Raw genomic sequence first — 18,716 nt, forward strand, 5'->3', positions numbered from 1 at the left:
CCCGTCCCCCTCCCACAGTCCTGCTTTTTTTTGAGATCATTAAGGGGCAGGGCACCGCGCCTCCATTTGTCACGGGGACACCGAGCCCATTTCTGGGCCAAACTCTGTAGCAGGAGTTGTTGTTTATGAAATCGTGCCCGACTCTTTGCAACCCCATGGACTGTAGCCCACCAGGCTGCTCTGTCCATGGGATTTCCCCAGCAAGAATAATGGAGTGGGTTACCATTTTCTTCTCCAGGGGATCTTCCCAACCCAGGGATCAAACCTGAGTCTCCTGCATTAGCAGGTGAGTTCTTTACCACTGAGCCACCTGGGAAGGCCCTGTAGAAGAAGAGGGAGTTTTATCTAAGGGAGTTCCTAACATAAGCCTGCTTTAAGCAAACAGACAGTAAAAAAAAAAAAGGAAAAAAAAATGTATACACGTACATTTCCACATGTTCCATATCATGGTAGTTTGTATAATAGTTTAATAGTAAATGTAAATTTAGCACTATGATGAGCATGTAATAAATGTATATGTCATATACAAATATCTGCAAGTATAGATTTATAAGTGTATACAATCCCCTTTTATTCCGATCCCCTTCTCTGGCCCTCTGCCCTGGCAGATCGTTCAGTGCCCTGGCAAACTGTTCGCTCTGTGTGGTGGATTTTTGCTTTCTCCAGAGGCTCCTGCTGTATTTCTTCCTCTGTGTCTTTTTTGCCCAGCACCCCCACTCTCAGGCCCCGCCCCGTGTTGCCCTGTGTTGCCACTAGTCCATCTCGCCTGCTGCTTCTTCCTGCTGTGGGACTCCTTCGGTTGTGGTTATCAGCGGTGAAATGTCTCTTCCAAGGTCAACACTGCTAGCTGCTAGTGGAGCAAGGATTTGAATCCAGGTGCTTCCTGCTAGTTAATTCAGACCTGCACAGCAGGCCTCTTCTGTCCCTGGTCTCAGAGCTCTACCCTCAGGGACTGGGAGGGGAGTAAGCCCCAAACACACCCATCCTCCCAGCTAGGTGAGATCTGTATCTCGGGAGTGTCTCCTGGGCTGGCCTGGAGGAGGCATGGCTGCTGGGCTATATTGATGCATCAGGGCAGGCTTCCTGGAGGAGGGGGGCTTCAGGGATGGAGGGTTGGGAGGGGGCTTTGGGCTGCAGCCCATTTCTAGCAGAGGATCCTGGGACGCTTTGCATAAAACTTCCAGGGAAAGAGGGACTAGGACACTCGGGTGCCCAGATTTTGTTGATGGGCCATAAGAGAAAGAGGGTTTCCAGGATGATCCAAGGTCACTGGCTTGAGCGACTGAGTGGATGCAGGTACCCTTTCATGGGGTGCTGTAGTGGTGTCTGTGGTTTGGGGAGCACAAATCCCAGAGAAGAAAACTCCAGCACCCTCTTCACTGGTGGAAAGATGCAGACGGGAGGAATGAATGAACTGGAGGCGTCGCGAGTGAGAGACGCCAACCTAGAGTGATTACTCGAGCCCCAGGGATGGGGACAGGAGAGGTGGGAGCTTCTTTGGCCAAAACAGAGAGAGGGAGGAGCCTGGGTTTGATGGTCAGGGAGGGGACTGAGGCAGACTGGAATGTGGTGAGGAGGCAAGAAAGATGGATTGCTTCAGGGATAGAGGGGTGGATGAATGGAAGATGGCTGAATGGATAGTGGATAAATGGAAGGAAGGCAGGCAGATGGAGCTCTTGGCAGCCTGAGATTGAAAATCTGTATCTATTATCTGCTATCCTCTATGGCTCCCTAGTGTTCTCAGGTGAAAATCTAGCCCTCCCCTCCTCTCACGAAGCCCAGTAGTCTGGCCTGGGCTTATCTCCTTGACCTCATCTCCTGCCTTTTCACCTTGCTTTCTTCGGGCACCCAGCTGGTTCCTGCCCCCTCCCACCTTTGCTCTTGGCCCTCCTTGCCCTCATCTTTACCCACTCCTTCCTGTCTCTGGGCTCCTCGGCCCGTCCTGCAGGCCTCAGTTTAAATACCCTCTCCTCCAGGAAACCTTCCTTGATGACCCTGTCCAACTTCATCTACGTCACTTGGTTTATTTCCTTGTCAGGATTCGTCCCTCGGACCTGACTGGGAAGAAGTCCAGACTCAGTATTCACTGCATGAAAGAGGGGACAGGCTTAGAGACAAAGATTCCTAGGATTGGCACAGGCTTAGAGAAAAAGAGAGAAGGAAAATTCTAGAAGAGGCAGGAGGGGGTGGTGCTGGTTGGGCTCAAGAGTGAGGTTTCATAGGTCAGGAGATGAGGAGGAGAGGGGAGTGAAGGCAGAAGAAGGGTGTTTGTGTAGTTGGGAAGGAGTTCAGGAGGCCAGTGCAGACCTGCTTGGAGACGGGAGGAGAAGGTTGAGGGGAAGCTGGTGGTATTGCCAGCTGCTAGGAGGGAGGGAGCTTTGGCAGTCCTGCCGCGGCTGGGAGAAGGCAGCTGCCTCTTATCTTTAGAGGTCTTAAGAGCACGTGCTGAAGCTAAGTCACTTCAGTTGTGTCTTACTGCGATCCCATGGACTGTAGCGCGACAGGCTTCTCTGTCTGTGGGATTCTCCAGGCAAGAAGATTGGAGTGGGTTGCCATGCCCTCCTCCAGGGGATCTTCCCGACCCAGGGATCGAAGCTGTGTCTATTAGTCTCCTGCATTGGCAGGCGGTTCTTTTCAATAGCGCCACCTGGGAAGCCCTAAAGTGAAGCTGTTTCTGCCCGATTAAGAGCAGGCGGTGGTCCTTAGTTTGAGGATTCTTTGGCGAACCTGTTTGGAGGCCACTGACCTTCCCCCCAGAGAAATGCATGCTTGACTCTACATCCCAACCTTTGGTGGAGGATTTCAGGGCGGGGAGGGTGGATCCAGTTACCATAGCAACACTAATAATAACAGTTCACTTGATGCTGCGCACTGCTGTAGCGCCTTCCCAAGACCTGACTCCGTTACACACGTGGAAACTTAGGAGGTAGGTGCAATGGGCAACCCCCATTGTACAGAAAGGCTGAGGGTGGGCGAAGATGGGGGCAACTGGATGAAATGGTTGGATGGCATCGCTGGCAATGGACATGAGTTTGAGCAAGCTTCGGGAGATAGTGATGGATGGGGAAACCTGGTGTGCTGCAGTCCATGGGGTCCCAAAGAGCAACTGAACAACAGTTACAAGTTGTACAGATGAGGAGACTGAGGCCCAGGGAGGTTAAGTGACTTACCCGGAGTCACACAGCTGCTGAAGGCTAGAGGGGATTCCCGCCCATCCCTCCCCTCAACTGCCTCCCAGACTGCCCAGTTTAGCCTCAGAGCCCAGGCTTTTAGCCATAAAGCCTCACTGCCTGCTTGTTGTAGGGGCCAGGACCAAAGCCCATAGTGCAGAAGCTGCCCTTCCCCCTTCCTACTATTGCCCTGGGATCTGGCCTGGTTTGCGGGGTTGGGGTGGGGGGTGGGGTGGGGGTGGGGTGGTCTCGGCTCAGCAGGAGGCCTCCCTCCCTCCTCTTTCTCTCCACTCCTTGGTGTCGTTATTAACATAACCTTGTGCTTCCTCTAGGCAACAGATATGTTTGTGAGTTTGTGGGATGTGTTTGTGAGTTTGTGATGGAGCCGGGTGGGTGACTGAGTGTAAGTCAGTGAGGCCTGCCCGAACGGGTCAGGACTCCAGAAGGCAGATTTGGCTGGGCGCAGGACCTTCTCCACCCCGCTCAGCCTCAGTTTCCCCATCAGCAAGAAGGGCCTGATGCCTGCCTCGCAGAGGTTTCATAGATGACGTCACATGTCAGCAGAAGTGTTGTAAATTTATGGCAGTAACTGGCTTCACTGGTGTTTCAACATTCAGAATATTTCAGAGCCGAGAGCAGGCTAGATGAGGTAGAACAGCTCCCATCCGGGCAGGGCAGCTCTCCTTCCCCAAGAGGCTAAAGATTTTTGCAGCAAATACTATTTCTGCTGCTAATATTGGGTGGGCCAAAAGAGTTCGTTTGGGTTTTTCCAGAACAGCTTACGGAAAAACCTAAAGGAACTTCACCCAGTGTATCTGTGACCGTTTATACTAAGCGGGATATGGAAGGATGGTCACGGCAGGTCAACTTTTGCCTTCCCCCCACCCCTCAATGCGAGTAAAGTGGGGGGTGGGGGAACGGAGTTGGTTTTTAGAGATTTTTGAGGTCGGAATTGCGGAAATAGGGTTGTAGACAGAAACGATCTACCTCTTGGGGTGTCTGTGGAGTTTCATTGAGATAAGGTACCATCCAGGGCCTGACACTCAGTAAGCCCGTTGTAGAGGTTGGTTGCTGTTATTATCACTAACCAGCCTTTAGTCTGTACCTGCTGGTGCGGACAGGTTGGGCTGTGTTGCAGATCAACATCCACCTTGAGCATGAATCCCTTGGGGAGCCTGTTCAAGTGCAGGGTCTGTGGCAGCCCTCAGACTCTGCATTTCCGGCTGGCTCCCAGAGGACACGGAGGCTGCCCTTGGTCTGGGGCCATACATTTGAGTAGCAAGGGATAGAGTGGTTTCTGGATGATTTCTGAGTTGCTCCAAGGGTTCTGCCCTGGATGCTAAAGTGAAAGTGTGAATTAGTCGCTCAGTCGTGTTCAGCTCTTTGTGACCCCACAGACTGTAGCCCACCAGGCTCCTGTGTCCATGGGATTCTCCAGGCAGGAATACTGGAGTGGGTAGCCATTCCCTTCTCCAGGGGATCTTCTCCATCCAGGGATGGAACCGGTCTCCTGCCCTGCAGGCAGATTCTTTACTGTCTGAGCCGCCAGAGAAGCTAAGGTAAGGTGAAGTCGCTCAGTCATGTCCGACTCTTTGCGACCCCGTGGACTGTAGCCCACCAGGCTCCTGTGTCCTTGGGATTCTCCAGGCAGGAATACTATAGTGGGTAGCCATTCCCTTCTCCAGGGGATCTTCCCCATCCAGTTATCAACCCGGTCTCCTGCCCTGCAGGCAGATTCTTTACCGCCTGAGCCACCAGGGAAGCTAAAGTCAGATTTAACTCTTTGGTGGTGGTTCAGCCTTTGCAACCCCCGGGACTGCAGCGCACCAGGCCTCCCTGTTCCTCACCACCTCCCGGAGTTTACTCAAACTCATATCCATTGAGTCGGTGATGCCATCCAACCATCTCATCCTTTATCGACCCCTTCTCCTCCTGCCTTCAGTCTTTCCCTGCATCATGATCTTTTCCAGTAAGTCGACTTCGCATCAGGTGGCCAAAGTATTGGAGCTTCAGCTTCAGCATCAGTCCTTCCAATGAGTAGTCAGGGTTGATTTCCTTTAGGATTGACTGGTTTGATTTCCTTTAGGATTTAACTCTTTGAAATTAAAAGTGAAGATGTCAGTCACCCAGTCATGTCCGACTCTCTGCGACCCTGTGGACTGTATAGCCTGCCAGGCTCCCCCGCCCATGGGATTTTTCCAGGCAAGAATACTGGAGTGGGTTGCCATTTTCTTCTCCAGGGCATCTTCCAGACCCAGGGATTGAACCTGGATCTCCGGCATACATGCGGATTCTTTACCATTTGAGCCGCCACTCTGGGGCTTACCAACTTGAAGGCAGATCCGTATGAATTATTATATGGGGGGAAGAAAGTCATATACAGCACTGTGAAAGTCTTTTCACCGTCCCCTCATCCTGCCCCCTCCAGCGGGCCTTCTGTGAGGAGTTTGGGGTGCATTCATTCTGCCCCTCTATTCTGTGAGTACATTTTTCTCCCCTCTTGATCGCATGTTTCATATGAATTATTTTACACCTGGCTCTTTTAACTCGAATAAACGTCTTAGAATTATTTCCGTGACAGCAATCTCGGACTCCGTTCTTTTTTTGTTTGTTTTTTTTTTCTATTTATTTATTCATTTTAATATTTATGTTCTTGGCTGCACCTGGTCTTAGTCGCACCATGTGGGATCTAGTTCCCTAACTAGGGGTCAAATGAGGGCCCCCTGCACTGGGAACTCAGAGTCTTAGTCACTGGACCACCAGGAAAGTCCCTCTTTTTTTTTTTTTTTTTTTTCCTTTTTAATTGAAGTATAGTTGATTTATAATGTGTTAGCTTCTGGTGTATAATAAAGTGATTGAGTTTATATATATATTTATTCGTGCACGCATTCTTTTTCATATTCTTTCCCATTATGGTTTATACAGACTGTTTAGTACAGTTCCCTGTTCTATACGGTAAGACCTTGGCATTTGTCCACTCTGAATATAATAGTTTGTATCTCTAATCCCAACCTCTCAATCCTTCCCTCTCCCCTGCCCCCCTAGAACTCTTTCTTTTAGCAAACTAAAAGAGTATTCCATAATTTATGTAACCTCTACTTAGTGGACTCTTGGTTTTGTTTTCTTTTGGCTACCAGGTTTTACTGTGAGCCTGTATGTATCTTTGAGCTTCCTGGTGGTTCAGTGGTACAGAGTCTGCCTGCCGAGGCAGGAGACAACGGGTTCCATCCCTAGGTCAGGAAGATCCCCTAGAGGAGGAAATAGCAACCCACTCCAGTAATCTTGCCTGGGGAATCCCACGGACTGGCAGCTACAGCCCATGGGGTTGCAAAGAGTCAGACACGACTGAGTGACTGAACAGAAAGGATGTGAGGCGGCACGGTCTCCTAACCTTGTTGCGCCTCCTCACCAGTATCTGAGTGTCGCCTTCAGTGTTTTCGGATATATTCCTGGGCACGGAATCGCTGGGTCATCTGGTAATTCTCTCTCTAGCTTTCAGAGGAACCACTGTTGCCCACGGTGGCTGCGCCCTTTCACATTCCCACCGACAGCACACAAGCGTCCCAGCTTCTTCACATCCTTGCCCACAGGGGTTGTATGGTCTTTCCCCCACCCCGCCCCGCACTTGAGTGTTTGAAGTCCAGTGTGTATTTTCCACTCAGAACATCTTGTTGGACCAGCTCTGTTTCCGGGGCTAGGAAGTCATGTGAGACTGCTGCGAGTGGATGGTGCAGGCTTAGACCGTTTGTGTTTGCCCTCGTTACTGATGCGGCTGTGTTGAGATCTCCCATCTTGCTGTTAGTTTTCAGTTTATCTCCAGTGTCCCGTGTTCCTTTTTCCCTTGTTTGCAGACTCCTTTAGTTTGAGCAGTTTGGCATTCCATCTTATCTCCACTAGGAGCTGATTCACGCTGTCTCTCTGCTACGCTAGCGTTTCCATTCTGCATCTTTGACCAGGACTTGGGCTGCCATTCGGAGGGAGATGGGAGCCACAGCAGGCTTTTCAGCTGGGGAGTGACCCGACCTGACATTTTTGTATCTGCACCTGCAGTGGCTTGTGCAAGAGGGTTTCTACCGGCCAGATTCCTGGAAGGGGACTTGCCAAGGCAAAGGGAAGTGTCCACTGAGGATTAGGGAGGCAGTGCCAAGTGGCATTCCAGAAAGGCCTCACCGTTCTCAGCCTGGCAGATAGCAGCCAGAATTTACTGAGTGACTGCTCAGTGCCAGGCATGTGCCAGACCCTGGAGTTGCTGCTGAGAATCAAGCCAGGTCCCGCTGCTTAGATAACTCTCGTCCTGGAGATGTGGGGCAGCCTCTGGAGCGGCCTCTGAGCTCAGAGGAAGGCAGAGCTTTCAGAGGAACCAAAAAAGGAGAGGCCAGAGGCCGTTCTAGGTGCTGGAAGGAGGCTTGGCCCAGCCTGGGTGGTGTGAGTGTTGGCTGGATCCGGAGGCCGACTCTGTTCGTCTGGAGACTGTGTGTGGGGGTTCCCCCTCCATGTGGGCCATGTCGGGGTACAGCTGAGAAGTAAAATAATAGTACCTCACTCTCGGGGCTTGTTTGGGAGGGTTCAGTGGGAGGCAGACAGCACATGGGTGGGTGGTTGACTAATTAATCCCCACTGGGAGGGGATCAGCATCAGGAACCGGGCGGCCTGACCTAGGGTCTGGTATGACTGTGTTCTGGACGTGCTTAGGGCCTATTGCAGATACACTTGGACTTGGAGCCCCAAGCTGTCTCCTTCCTTGGGCCAACTGCACCAGGCCTCTGTTCAAAGAGGATAAAAAAAACAGAGGCTGCTTCCCTGGAGGGTGATAAGGATCCAGTCAATGAGGTGATAGCTACGTGGCACTCGGGGCCCCCTGTACCAGTCAGGCTCCATAAAGGTTGTTGCTGTCTAGGCACTCGGTCATGTCTGACTCTTTGCGACCCCACGGACTGTAGTCCGCCAGGCTCTTCTGTCCATGGGGATCCTCCAGGCAAGAATACTGGAGTGGGTTGTCATTTCCTCCTCCAGGGGATCTTCTCGACCCAGGGATCGAACCTGCAACTCTTTCATTAGCAGGCGGATTCTTTACCACTGAGCCACCAGGGAAGCCCTTCCGTAAAGGTTAGCTATCATCATTATTAATTTAAGGCTTATAGGCAACAGCCAGCTCCTTCCAGACCCCTCAGGACTGAGACCCCAGAGATACAAGGTCAGTGGCTTGGGGTCAGAAAAACTGTGGAGCAGGGATCTGAAGCCAGGTTTGTCGGACCTGGGCTCAGGGGCTCCCCACTTCCGGACTTTGGGAAAGCCTCATGCTTAACATAGAGACCCTTCCCTTCTCACAGCAGCACGCAGAGCAAGACACACTCAGGGTAACAGCACCTCCATCAGTGGTGGTAACAGGAGCTCACCTGCGGTGCCTCGTCAGGCACCTGACCTGAAGCGAGGCTATTTATAGTCTGTCTTTGTGCTCTGTGTGAATATTCATATATTTGGCTGCAGAAATATTAGCGTCTGATTCCCGGTGGTGTCCCACAGCCGGTTGTGGGTGGTCCATCATAGACACGTGCTCATCGCAGCACCTGGCCAAGTCTGTAGAAGAATCTGCTGCTCAAGAAGCATCTCCCCTCCAGGGTTTTGAACAAAGCCTCGGGGACCTCTCAGCACGTGGATTCTGTCGCCCGCTGGCCCACCCTGCAGGGTGCAAGTTGTCCATGCAGTGATACTGGGTGGTGCTTACTATTCAGGTTCTGTGCTTCTTGGTAGACTGTGCAGAATGAGCAGCCGCGTCAAGCCTTGGGTTCCAAGGGCAAGGACGCTGGGTGGGCAGCAGGAGTGGGTAGAGAGGCTTCTGGAAGCCTGTACCCTGCACCTGGGAGTCTGGAGTCTGTGTTGGGCCTTGACTGGTGGTGAGGAGGAAGGGGGAGCGTGAAGGGCCAGCCCTTGTGATGCAGTGCTCCTTGTGCCGACAGACGTGGTGTCCAGGGACGCCACGCGGTGGAAATGGGCGTGAGAGGACTTAAGGGCGAGTGGGCAAGGGAGCAGGTTTTTCACTTTTGCCTCCAGCCCTTCCCCCTCTTGGGCTTCCCAGGCGGCACTAGTGGTAAAGAACCGGCTTGCCAATGCAGGAGATGCCAGAAACCTGGGTTGGATCCCTGGGTCGGGAAGATCCCGTGGAGAAAGGACTGGCAGCCCGCTCCAGTACTCTCGCCTGGAGAATCCTCATGGACAGAGGAGCCTGGCGGGTTACAGTCTATGGGGTCGCAAAGAGTTGGGCGTGACTGAGCGATTTAGCACACGTACACATCCTGCTCTGCTGAACACTGCCCTGGATTGTTTCACAGGCACCTCAACCCAAACCCATCTGACACCTAGCTCCCCTGCCTCCCCCCAGCGACGCACAGATAAACAGCGGCCAAGAAAGCAAAGCCTGCCTCTCTCTAGTTTGTCACCGTCTCGGTCCATCCATCCTCCCACTGGCCTGGGTCAGGTACTTTGGCGTCATCCTTGACTCTTTCTCTCTAATTTTTCTTTCTTTTTTTTTTTTTGGCCATGCTGCGCAGCTTGTGGGGGTCTCAGTTCCCTGACCGGGAATTTGGACTTGGCCCTGGCAGTGAAGGCGCCGAGTCCTAGCCACTGGACTGCCAGGGAACTCCCAGTTTGAATTTTTCTTATTGTGGTATAAGCAACACACGACGTGAAACTGGCCGCCTCACGCCTCTGTTATTCACACGTTGTGTCGATGCCTGTCTTCTCTCCCCTGTTGGTCTACCAGCGTAGCCTGGGAGCTCAGCTTGCAGGAGACCTCCACGATCTGGCCCCTCTCCCCACCTCCTCCGCAGCCCCCAGCCCCATCCAGCCACCCAAAGGAACCCTGTTACAACCTGAGTCTGCTCAGAGCCCTCGTGGCTCCTGCCAATCAGTAAATACCCAAGAACTCTGCTCACCGGTGCACTACCCACTGGACGAGCCGTGCGTGTTCCAGAAGAGAAACACGCTAGATTTCAAAGCCTTGAGAGGAGGAAAGAGTCAATCTCCCATTAACACCATTTTTTATATTGATGACACGTTGAAATGATCATATTTGTTTATATCACATGGTGGTGGTTCAGTCCCTAAGTCATGCCTGACTCTTGTGACCCCATGGGCAGGTAGCCTGGCAGGCTCCTCTTCCCTGGGATTTAGCTGGCAAGAATACTGCAGTGGGTTGCCATTTCCTTCTCCAGGGATCAAACCCATGTCTCTGAAATCTCCTGCTTTGGCAGGCAGATTCTCTATTGATAAGTAACTCTATGTATAACATAAATTAAAATATCTATTAATGTTTATTCAATAAATAAGAACTAAATATATATAAATTAAATATTTATAAATACTTAGTTGAATATGTTATGTTGTTCTTTTTTTGTCTCCATCCTACCCTCCTCCAGAACGTAAGCCCCAAGTGAACAGGGATCTTTGTCTTGTTCACAGCCGTCCCTCCAGCTTCTAGAACAGAGCCTGGCACGCAGCACATGTCCCAAGCTTTAATTGCTGAATGGGTGAATATTTAGTGAATGAGGAACTCGGGAGGATGTGAATTAGCCATAAGAAAGTGTGTTGAGCAGGGAGAGAAGAGGAAGTTGGGAAGAGCAGAAAAAAGGCCCCGAGTGGGTGTCAGGGACGCTAGGGAACAGGCTGGCAGAGGAGACAGGGAGAATGCCGGGGAGGGGGTATCTGAACTTTTATCTGAACTGTGGTTCCCTCATTTACTGGGTAACCTTGAGTCAGTGACTTGCCTCTCTGGGCCTTGTGGCCTCATCTGTAAACAGGGGGAAGAGTAGCTGTTTGTTCACGTATTCAACAGATATTTCCTGCTCTGCTGCCACGTGCCAGGCACTGTAGTAGATAAAGTAGGCGGCGTCTGTTGTTGCTGCTTGGTCACTAAGCCACGTCTGACTCTTGAGAACCCACGAACTGTAGCCCACCAGGCTCCTCTGTCCATGGGATTTCCCAGGCAGGAGTACCGGAGTGGGCTGCCATTTTCTTCTCCAGGGGATCTTCCTGACCCCGGGGTCGAACCCGAGTCTCTTGTGTCTCTGGCATTGACAGGGGGGTTCTGTGCCACTGAGCCACGAGGAAAGCCTCACAGGCAGCGTCTTCCCCCTCGTTTGCCCTAGCCTGGGCTCCCACTTCCGGGGTCACGTGGAGTTAAGTCGAGCACTGTAGTGGCCTGTGGTAAACCTCAGCTCCTGTTACGGGGTGGGCTGTTGGCTTCAGCTCTCCTCACTGGTAAAGTAGGGATGCAGGGCTGTCATGGAAGCCTGAGTCACGGTGCTGTACACCTGAGGTGACGGGAGGTTGTACATCAGCTCTAGATCATTTCCGGTGATGGTGGCTTCTGAGTGGGCGTGCTCAGTTTTGATGTGGTTTCGGGCTGGAGGTGCAACTTGTGTCTTCATCATGGAGTTTGTGTTTCTTTTTAAACTAAGAACCTATTGTGGCTTAGAACGCATTTTGTGGATGTGACATCTCTGTCCTTGAACGAGACCCTGATCGTGACCCTGATGCTTCGCAATAGGCTCCTCTGAGCCGGACACACCTGGTTTACTCTGGGACGTGCAGAGACTCAGTTTCCTTTCATTCCCTCTCTGGAACTTCAGCAAAAATGTTCTTCATCTGGCAGGCTGCTGAGTCAACCAGCCTTCATTTGGGGGTGGGGGGGCGGTGTTTATAAGTTAGCACAAGTCGTGCTAGCCTCTGTTAACAAATAAGCCCTTTATTCTCCAGTGGCTTAAGTATATTAAGCAGCTTAAAAGTATTTTTCTCCCACATGTTATAGACCAAGGAGGGTGTTTCTGTTGGGGCGGCCTCACGTGCCTCCATCCAGAGAACCGGGCTCCTTTCCTCGTGTGGCTCTGCCCTCCCCTTAGTCTGTGGGGTCCACTGTAGATGAAGAAGCGTGGAGGGATGTCTTTTGTGCCAGGCCTGGAAAACACGAGTGTCACTTCTGCCCACATGCTGATGGCCAGAATCCAGTCACGTGACCACACCCAGCTACAAGGGGTGCTGGGAGATGTAGTCCAGGAAAAGAAAATGGCTGGAGGGGGGCACCGACACAGTCCTCGCCACATTGGGTGTGTGTTTGTAGTTGCCCGCATGGCCAGTCGAGTGAGTGGGAAGGCCTCAGATCTGTGGGAGGGGATATCTGGATTAGCTGTTCTACGCACTTTTGAACCTGTAGTCTCTGATGAGACGTATTTCACACTGTGACCCACAGAGGTACACACATGTGCCTCTGAAACAAAGTTCTGTGGAGCACTTTGCCTAACCACTTTCGAGTCCTTCAGCAATCCGTTTTTCTGAGTTTAATTCAGTTATTTTTCCTTCGTTGTTTCAGTGATGGTTGAGACCCACTACACTGATTGCATCACTGCTCAAATTTTGCAACCCACAATTTGAAAAAACAGTGAAAAAAATGAAAGTAGAAATGTGAGAAAATTTGGACTGTTGGCAACCTCTAGACTCCTGAGAGAGTAACGCCTCAGTCCCCTTATATAGCCCAGGCTCAGACCCAGAAGCATGTTGGAGGCATTGAGGCGCTTCTGGAAGGTTAGAACACTTAGAACCAAATCCCCTCACTTCCCCTGCTTCCCCGTCCACCCCCCTCCCCCATCCTTTCTAATACCTCCACCCGCTTCACGATGATCTAATCGTTCTTGGTGCCAGTCAGGCTCATTCCTTCCCCAGGGCCTTTGCACTCTCTGTTCCCTTTGTCTGGGATGCTCCCCCTCAACCTATTTGCCAGGATCCCGCCTCACTTCAGGCTTCCCAGGTGGCTCAGTGAGTGGTCAAGAATCCACCAGCAATGCAGGTGACCTGGGTTTGATCCCTGGGTCAGGAAGATCCCCTGGAGGAGGAAATGGCAACCCACTCCAGTGTTCTTGCCTGGGAAATCTCATGGACAGAGGAGCCTGGTGGGCTACAGTCCATGGAGTTGTTAAGAGTTGGACAAATTGAACAATGACTATTGGCCAGTATCGCCTTGTAGGTGACTTTGTTTACCAACTTAGGATTTGTTTCTTCCCTGAGGGGTCTGCCAGCACCTGGGGCGTAGTTGGTGCTCACTCCTTGAGTGAGTGAATGTAATGTTTTTGGTTTTGTTTTTTTCTCTGCCTGGTGGGAAAGCAGCTTCTCTGATCAGCATTTTGGAAAGGTAGATTGTCCTCTATGGAAAGGGATTCCCAGGAATGCTGTGGAATCAATAGCTTGAAGCAAGAACTTAGTCTGTAGATGATTATTTCATCAAAGGATCATTGAAGGAACCGTGCAGGTTTTCCTGTCTTCTGCGGAAGTAACAGTTCTAAGTCTCACCTCTTAACCAGCTTCACCTTCCGAGGCACCGCAAAGCCGGGGTGGGGGGTGGGAGCCAGGGGTTGGGGAGGGGTGGAGTGAGGTGGGGATTCCCTCAGGTCCTTTCCCTCCAGCCCCCTGGGCCCGAGTTGCTCTGTGTGGATGTGTTTTTAGTTTTTGTTGAAGCAGGAAGGTTCCTCTGTGTGCTGGGTTTTGTGTTTTTGAAGTCTAAAGGCATCTATGCCTCTGAGATCAACGCTTTACACACTTAAGAAATTCTACAAACCCAGCACATTTCACAGGCCTTTGTGGTTTCTGTGTTTTCTTGCCCATTTTTGGCTTTGGTGGGGTTGGGGCAGGGTGGGTAGAATGAGAGGTTAAAGCTTCGTATTCAGCCCTTGTAGGGGCCCTCCGGGGTCAACCAGAGGGAGGCGACCCAGGGATTCGCCTTGGTGATGAGGTTCCCACCCGGATCCTATAGAGAACCCAGGAAGTACAGCCAGGACTGGAAGCCCGGGGTCCAGGTGCTCCCTGTGTATTTGATGGGGTGGAGGGTGTCGCATTGAGGGGATATGCCCTGGGAGGATGTGTGGCCTGGGAAGTGTGGGTTGGGAGTCAGGGTCCGAGTGGGGGTGGCGGTGGGCTGCGTGACCAGTTTCTTTTTTTTTTAAACTTGCTTAAAATTTCTGTTTTTTTCTTTTTGCCTTTCTTCTTTCCCTTGCTTATTTATTTCTGAATTATTTCTCCCGCACCTCGCAGCATGTGGGATCTTGGTTTCCCCGCCCCCTGCATTGGAAGGCAGAGTCTTAACCACTGGACTGCCAGGGAAGTTCCCCCACCTTGCTTCAAATTGTGAACAGCTGAATCGAGATAGAGTTCACACACCACAGAGTTCATGTACTCCATTTAAGGAGTACAATTCATTGGTGTTTCGTACGTTCCCAGAGTTGTACAGCCATCCCCGATCTAGTTCCAGGACGTTTTCATCCTCCCTGATAGAAACCCCAGTTCCCTTAGTTGCTCCCCATTTCCCCTGCCCTCCAGCCCCTGGGAACCCGTAGTCTGCTCTCTGCCTCTTACGGGCTTGCCTCTTCTGGACATTTTATATAAACAGAACCCGCCACTATGTGGCCTTTTGGTCTGACTTCCACAGAGTGTGTTTCCAAGGATCACCTCTGTTGAAGCATGTCTCAGAGCTTCGCTCCTTCTTCTTTTTCAACACTGAGATGCTTGCATGCCATTCATTTCTCCCCTTTAGGGCATGTCATTCAGTGGGTTTTAGCACATTCACAGAATTGTGCAACTGTCACCACACTCGAGTTCTAGAACAATTTCATCATCCAAAAAGAAAGCCTGTACCTATCGTCCCCTGGCCCCTGGCACGAAGCCCCACTTTCTGCCTGTGGGGCTTTGCCTTTTCTAAACATTCGAACAAACAGAAGCCCGCAAGATGTGGTCGTTTGTGCCTGGCTGCTCCCTCTTTGTCTGCTGTTCTCAAGGCTCATCCACACCGTGGCGTGGCTCAGTGCTCCCCCCCTTTTCCTGGCTGAGTAGTATTCCATTGTGCGCGCGTACTGCATCTGCTTTACCCATCCGTCCACTGAGGGACATTTGTGTTGTTTCTGCTTTTTGTCAGCTGTGAATGAAGCTACTTGGGGGCTGTTTTCTTCAGCCAAGGTGGGAGATGGCGTTTCCAGCCACCCCCTGCCCAGGCGCCTGCTCTTCCTGTGTGTTCTTATAGGTACACAGGCCTCCCCCTCCTCCCCTTCCTCCTCCAGTGCTTACTGAGTTGTACTTCCCCCTCCCCCAGCCTCAGCCAGTTCAGTTCAGTTCAGTCGCTCAGTTGTGTCTGACTCTTTGCGACCCCATGAATTGCAGCATGCCAGGCCTCCCTGTCCGTCACCAACTCCTGGAGTTCATCCAAACCCACGTCCATCGAGTCGGTGATGCCATCCAACCATCTCATCCGCTGTCTTCCCCTTCTCCTGCCCTCAATCTTTCCCAGCATCGGGGTCTTTTCAAATGAGTCAGCTCTTCGCGTCAGGTGGCCAAAGTATTGGAGTTTCAGCTTCAACATCAGTCCTTCCAATGAACACCCAGGACTGATCTCCTTTAGGATGGGCTGGTTAGATCTTGCAGTCCAAGGGACTCACAAGAGTCTTCTCCAACACCACAGTTCAAAAGCATCAATTCTTCGGTGCTCAGCCTTCTTCACAGTCCAACTCTCACATCCATACATGACCACTGGAAAAACCACAGCCTTGACTAGACGGACCTTTGTTGGCAAAGTAATGTCTCTGCTTTTTAATATGCTGTCTAGGTTGGTCATAACTTTCCTTCCAAGGAGTAAGCGTCTTTTAGTTTCATGGCTAGAATCACCATCTGCAGTGATTTTGGAGCCCAGAAAAATAAAGGCAGCCACTGTTTCCACTGTTTCCCCATCTATTTCCCATGAAGTGATGGGACCGGATGTTATGATCTTAGTTTTCCGAATGTTGAGCTTTAAGCCAACTTTTTCACTCTCCTCTCTCACTTTCATCAAGCGGCTCTTTAGGAAATCATTTCCAGGGAGCCCCGGGCAGCCCTACAGGGCGGCTCTGCTCTCCTTGCTAAGTCTCAGCCATGCCTGCCCCATCCCCAGAGGGGACAACCTGATCCTTCTATTCCAGCCTCAGAGCAGATGTGTGGGGACAGGGCCACGCTTGGGAAACCGATTTTCTTTGGGGCTTAAAAACATTTTAAAAAATAAATAAAAAATAGGAAACAACGTGTCCAAGTGTAAAACTCAAATAACATCAAAGATTTTTAGTGAAAAGCCTTTCTCCCCCCCCACCCCTCACTGTCTCCCAGCCACCTGTACCTACGTAAATGGTTATGGTTTGGGAGCCTCTTTCTAAACAGACATTCTGCTTGTGTTAACATCTCTCTCTCTCCACACCCCCGACTTTCTCTTCACACCCCCCTATTTTTTAAGGTACTAATGGCAAGTTATTCTAACACTGTTCTGCCCTTTGCTTTTAACTTTTAATAATATATCCTGGAGTTAATATATTATTAATTTTTAATAATATATCCTATATATAGGATATATAATAATATAGCCTAACTTGTCAAATTCTGTGTTTCTCGTAGTTCCATAGTATTTATTCCACTGGAGGACCCTAACTTACTGGAACTAGTCCCCCTCTGCTGGACACTTTGATTAGTTCCAGGCTATGGTAAACAAGACTCCGGAGAGGCAGTGTGTGTGCAACTGTTGGTTTGCGTCAGTGTGAATGTGTGTGTGTGTGCACTTAGTCACTCAGTTGTGTCCAACTCTGCAACCCCATGGACTGCTGTGTCTGTGGATTCTCCAAGCAAAAGACCGGAATGGGTTTCCCTGCCTCCTCCAGGGGATCTTCCCAACCCAGGGATTGAAGCAGGTCTCCAGCATTGCAGGCGGATTCTTCACCAGCAGAGCCATGAATGTGAGTAGAGTGTAAGTTAAAATCCCGTAGGTGGAATTGCTGGACAAAGGATGTGTGCAGTAAAAAGAAAAAAGAATGTTATTAATGAAAATTTCCAAATGTACACAGAATTAGAAAGAACAGCATAACACTAACCCTCTGTTACTTATTCCCAGGTTCCATAGATCAAGATCTGTCCACACTTTTCTTTGGGGGGGGAGGGGCATTCCATGCAGCATATGAGATCTTAGTTCCCTGACCAGGGATCAAACCCATATTCCCTGCGTTGGAAGTGCAGTCTTAACCACCGGGGAAGTCTGAACCTGTTCTCTTGGCCAGTTGGATTTCTTCCTTCAGAGGAGCTCTCTGCTGGACTGGTCGTCTTGTTCTGCTTCCAGCGGCTGGCGTGTTCATTTTTTGACAATCCATTACGGTTCCAGTATGAGCATCTGGGGAGATGTGTGATGTCAATAAAAAGTTAAAGGAAAACACAGTCTCTTAACATGCAGCAAGTAATGAAAGATCATTAGAAGAACTAAAAGAGGGAGGGCAGGGAGGGGGAAGAAATTGGAATATACAGAGTTCCAGAAACGCTGAGAACATGAAATGGACTTGTTCTGTCTCCCGGGGCAGAAAAGCCTTATTAACGTTTTGGCACCTTTCCTCTCCATCAGTCTGCTTTTCCTCTTGCCCTTGGGACAGTCATTCTTGCCCAGTTGACAGGAGTGACATATTTTGAGAGCTGAGGCCAAGAGCAAATTTCAGGAGGTCAGACTCAGTGCAGGGGTGTTCGGGGAGCTGGCCAAGTGGGTGTCTCACGAGTGGGGCGTGCGCACTGGGAGTTAGTGCCCCCTGAGGTGTTCCCAGGGGAGAGGCCCAGAGGCTGTGTCCTTGAGGTGAGCAGGCAGCGTTGTGTGCCTGCTGGAACTGCCCTTAGATCTCCAGTGCTCCTCAAGAATGCTCTAAACCCAAAGCGGAACATGTATGAGGCTGGTAGCATCACACTTAACAGTTTTTAAGTTTTTTCATTTTTTTAATCTTATGACTCTAAGAACAACCTGGGAAGACATTATCATTCCCATTTTTTTAAAAAAATGCATTTTGTGTTTGGCTGTGCTGGGCCTTCCTTGCTGTGTGCAGGCTTTCTCTAGTTGTGGGGGGTGTGGGGGGGCTAATCTCTAGTTGCGATATCATTGCAGTGGCTTCTCTTGGTGTGGAGCATGGGCTCTGGAGCACGCAGGCTTCAGTATTCGCTGCTCACAGGCTTAGTTGCTGCTCAGTATGAAGAACCTTGGTTCCTAGACCAGGGATCGAACCTGCGCCCTCTGCAGTGGAAGCAGGGATTCTCAACCACTGGCCTGCCGGGGAAGCCCCTGTGTTTTATTTTTTGAAACCTGAGCCTGGGGGTTTGGGAATAGTAGTTACTCCTGATGATAATGCATGTTCCTCTAGGACAGCCTCGGCGCCCCAGGCTTGTACTCTACACTTGTTCATTCATTTAATCCTCATACAACACCGTGGAGGTGTTACGGTTCCCTTCAGAAGTGGAAACGCGGGCGCAGAAAGAAATGACTTGGCCAGGGTCACACCGGTGCTTAGAATCAGAGTGGGATCTGAACCTGGGCAGTCTGGGCGCGTCTGAAGAAACAGCTCACCTGTTTCTTTAACTGTGGCCGCCACAAGCCTGTGTGTGTGCTTAGTCACTCAGCCCTGTCTGACTCTTTGCAACCCCAAGGACTGTAGCCCGCCAGCCTATGTGGAACTAAAAACAGACACCCTTACT

General features: G+C 50.8%; 1 protein-coding gene across 5 annotated transcripts in view; it reads left to right on the forward strand.

The window, feature by feature from the left end:
• The window catches only part of BICRA (BRD4 interacting chromatin remodeling complex associated protein), a 74,748-nt gene that overhangs the window by 10,195 nt on the left and 45,837 nt on the right, over positions 1-18,716 (forward strand). Inside the window, exon 1 of one of the 5 annotated variants that reach the window (XM_060398151.1) lies at positions 719-16,954. The exons of the other annotated variants lie outside the window; for them this stretch is intronic. The gene's annotated coding sequence lies outside the window, so the exon portion shown is untranslated. Of the gene's footprint in view, positions 1-718; positions 16,955-18,716 lie in introns of those variants that run through there. 5 annotated transcript variants of the gene reach the window in all.

This window comes from Ovis aries, chromosome 14, assembly GCF_016772045.2.
Source record: "Ovis aries strain OAR_USU_Benz2616 breed Rambouillet chromosome 14, ARS-UI_Ramb_v3.0, whole genome shotgun sequence".
Lineage (NCBI taxonomy): Eukaryota > Metazoa > Chordata > Mammalia > Artiodactyla > Bovidae > Ovis > Ovis aries.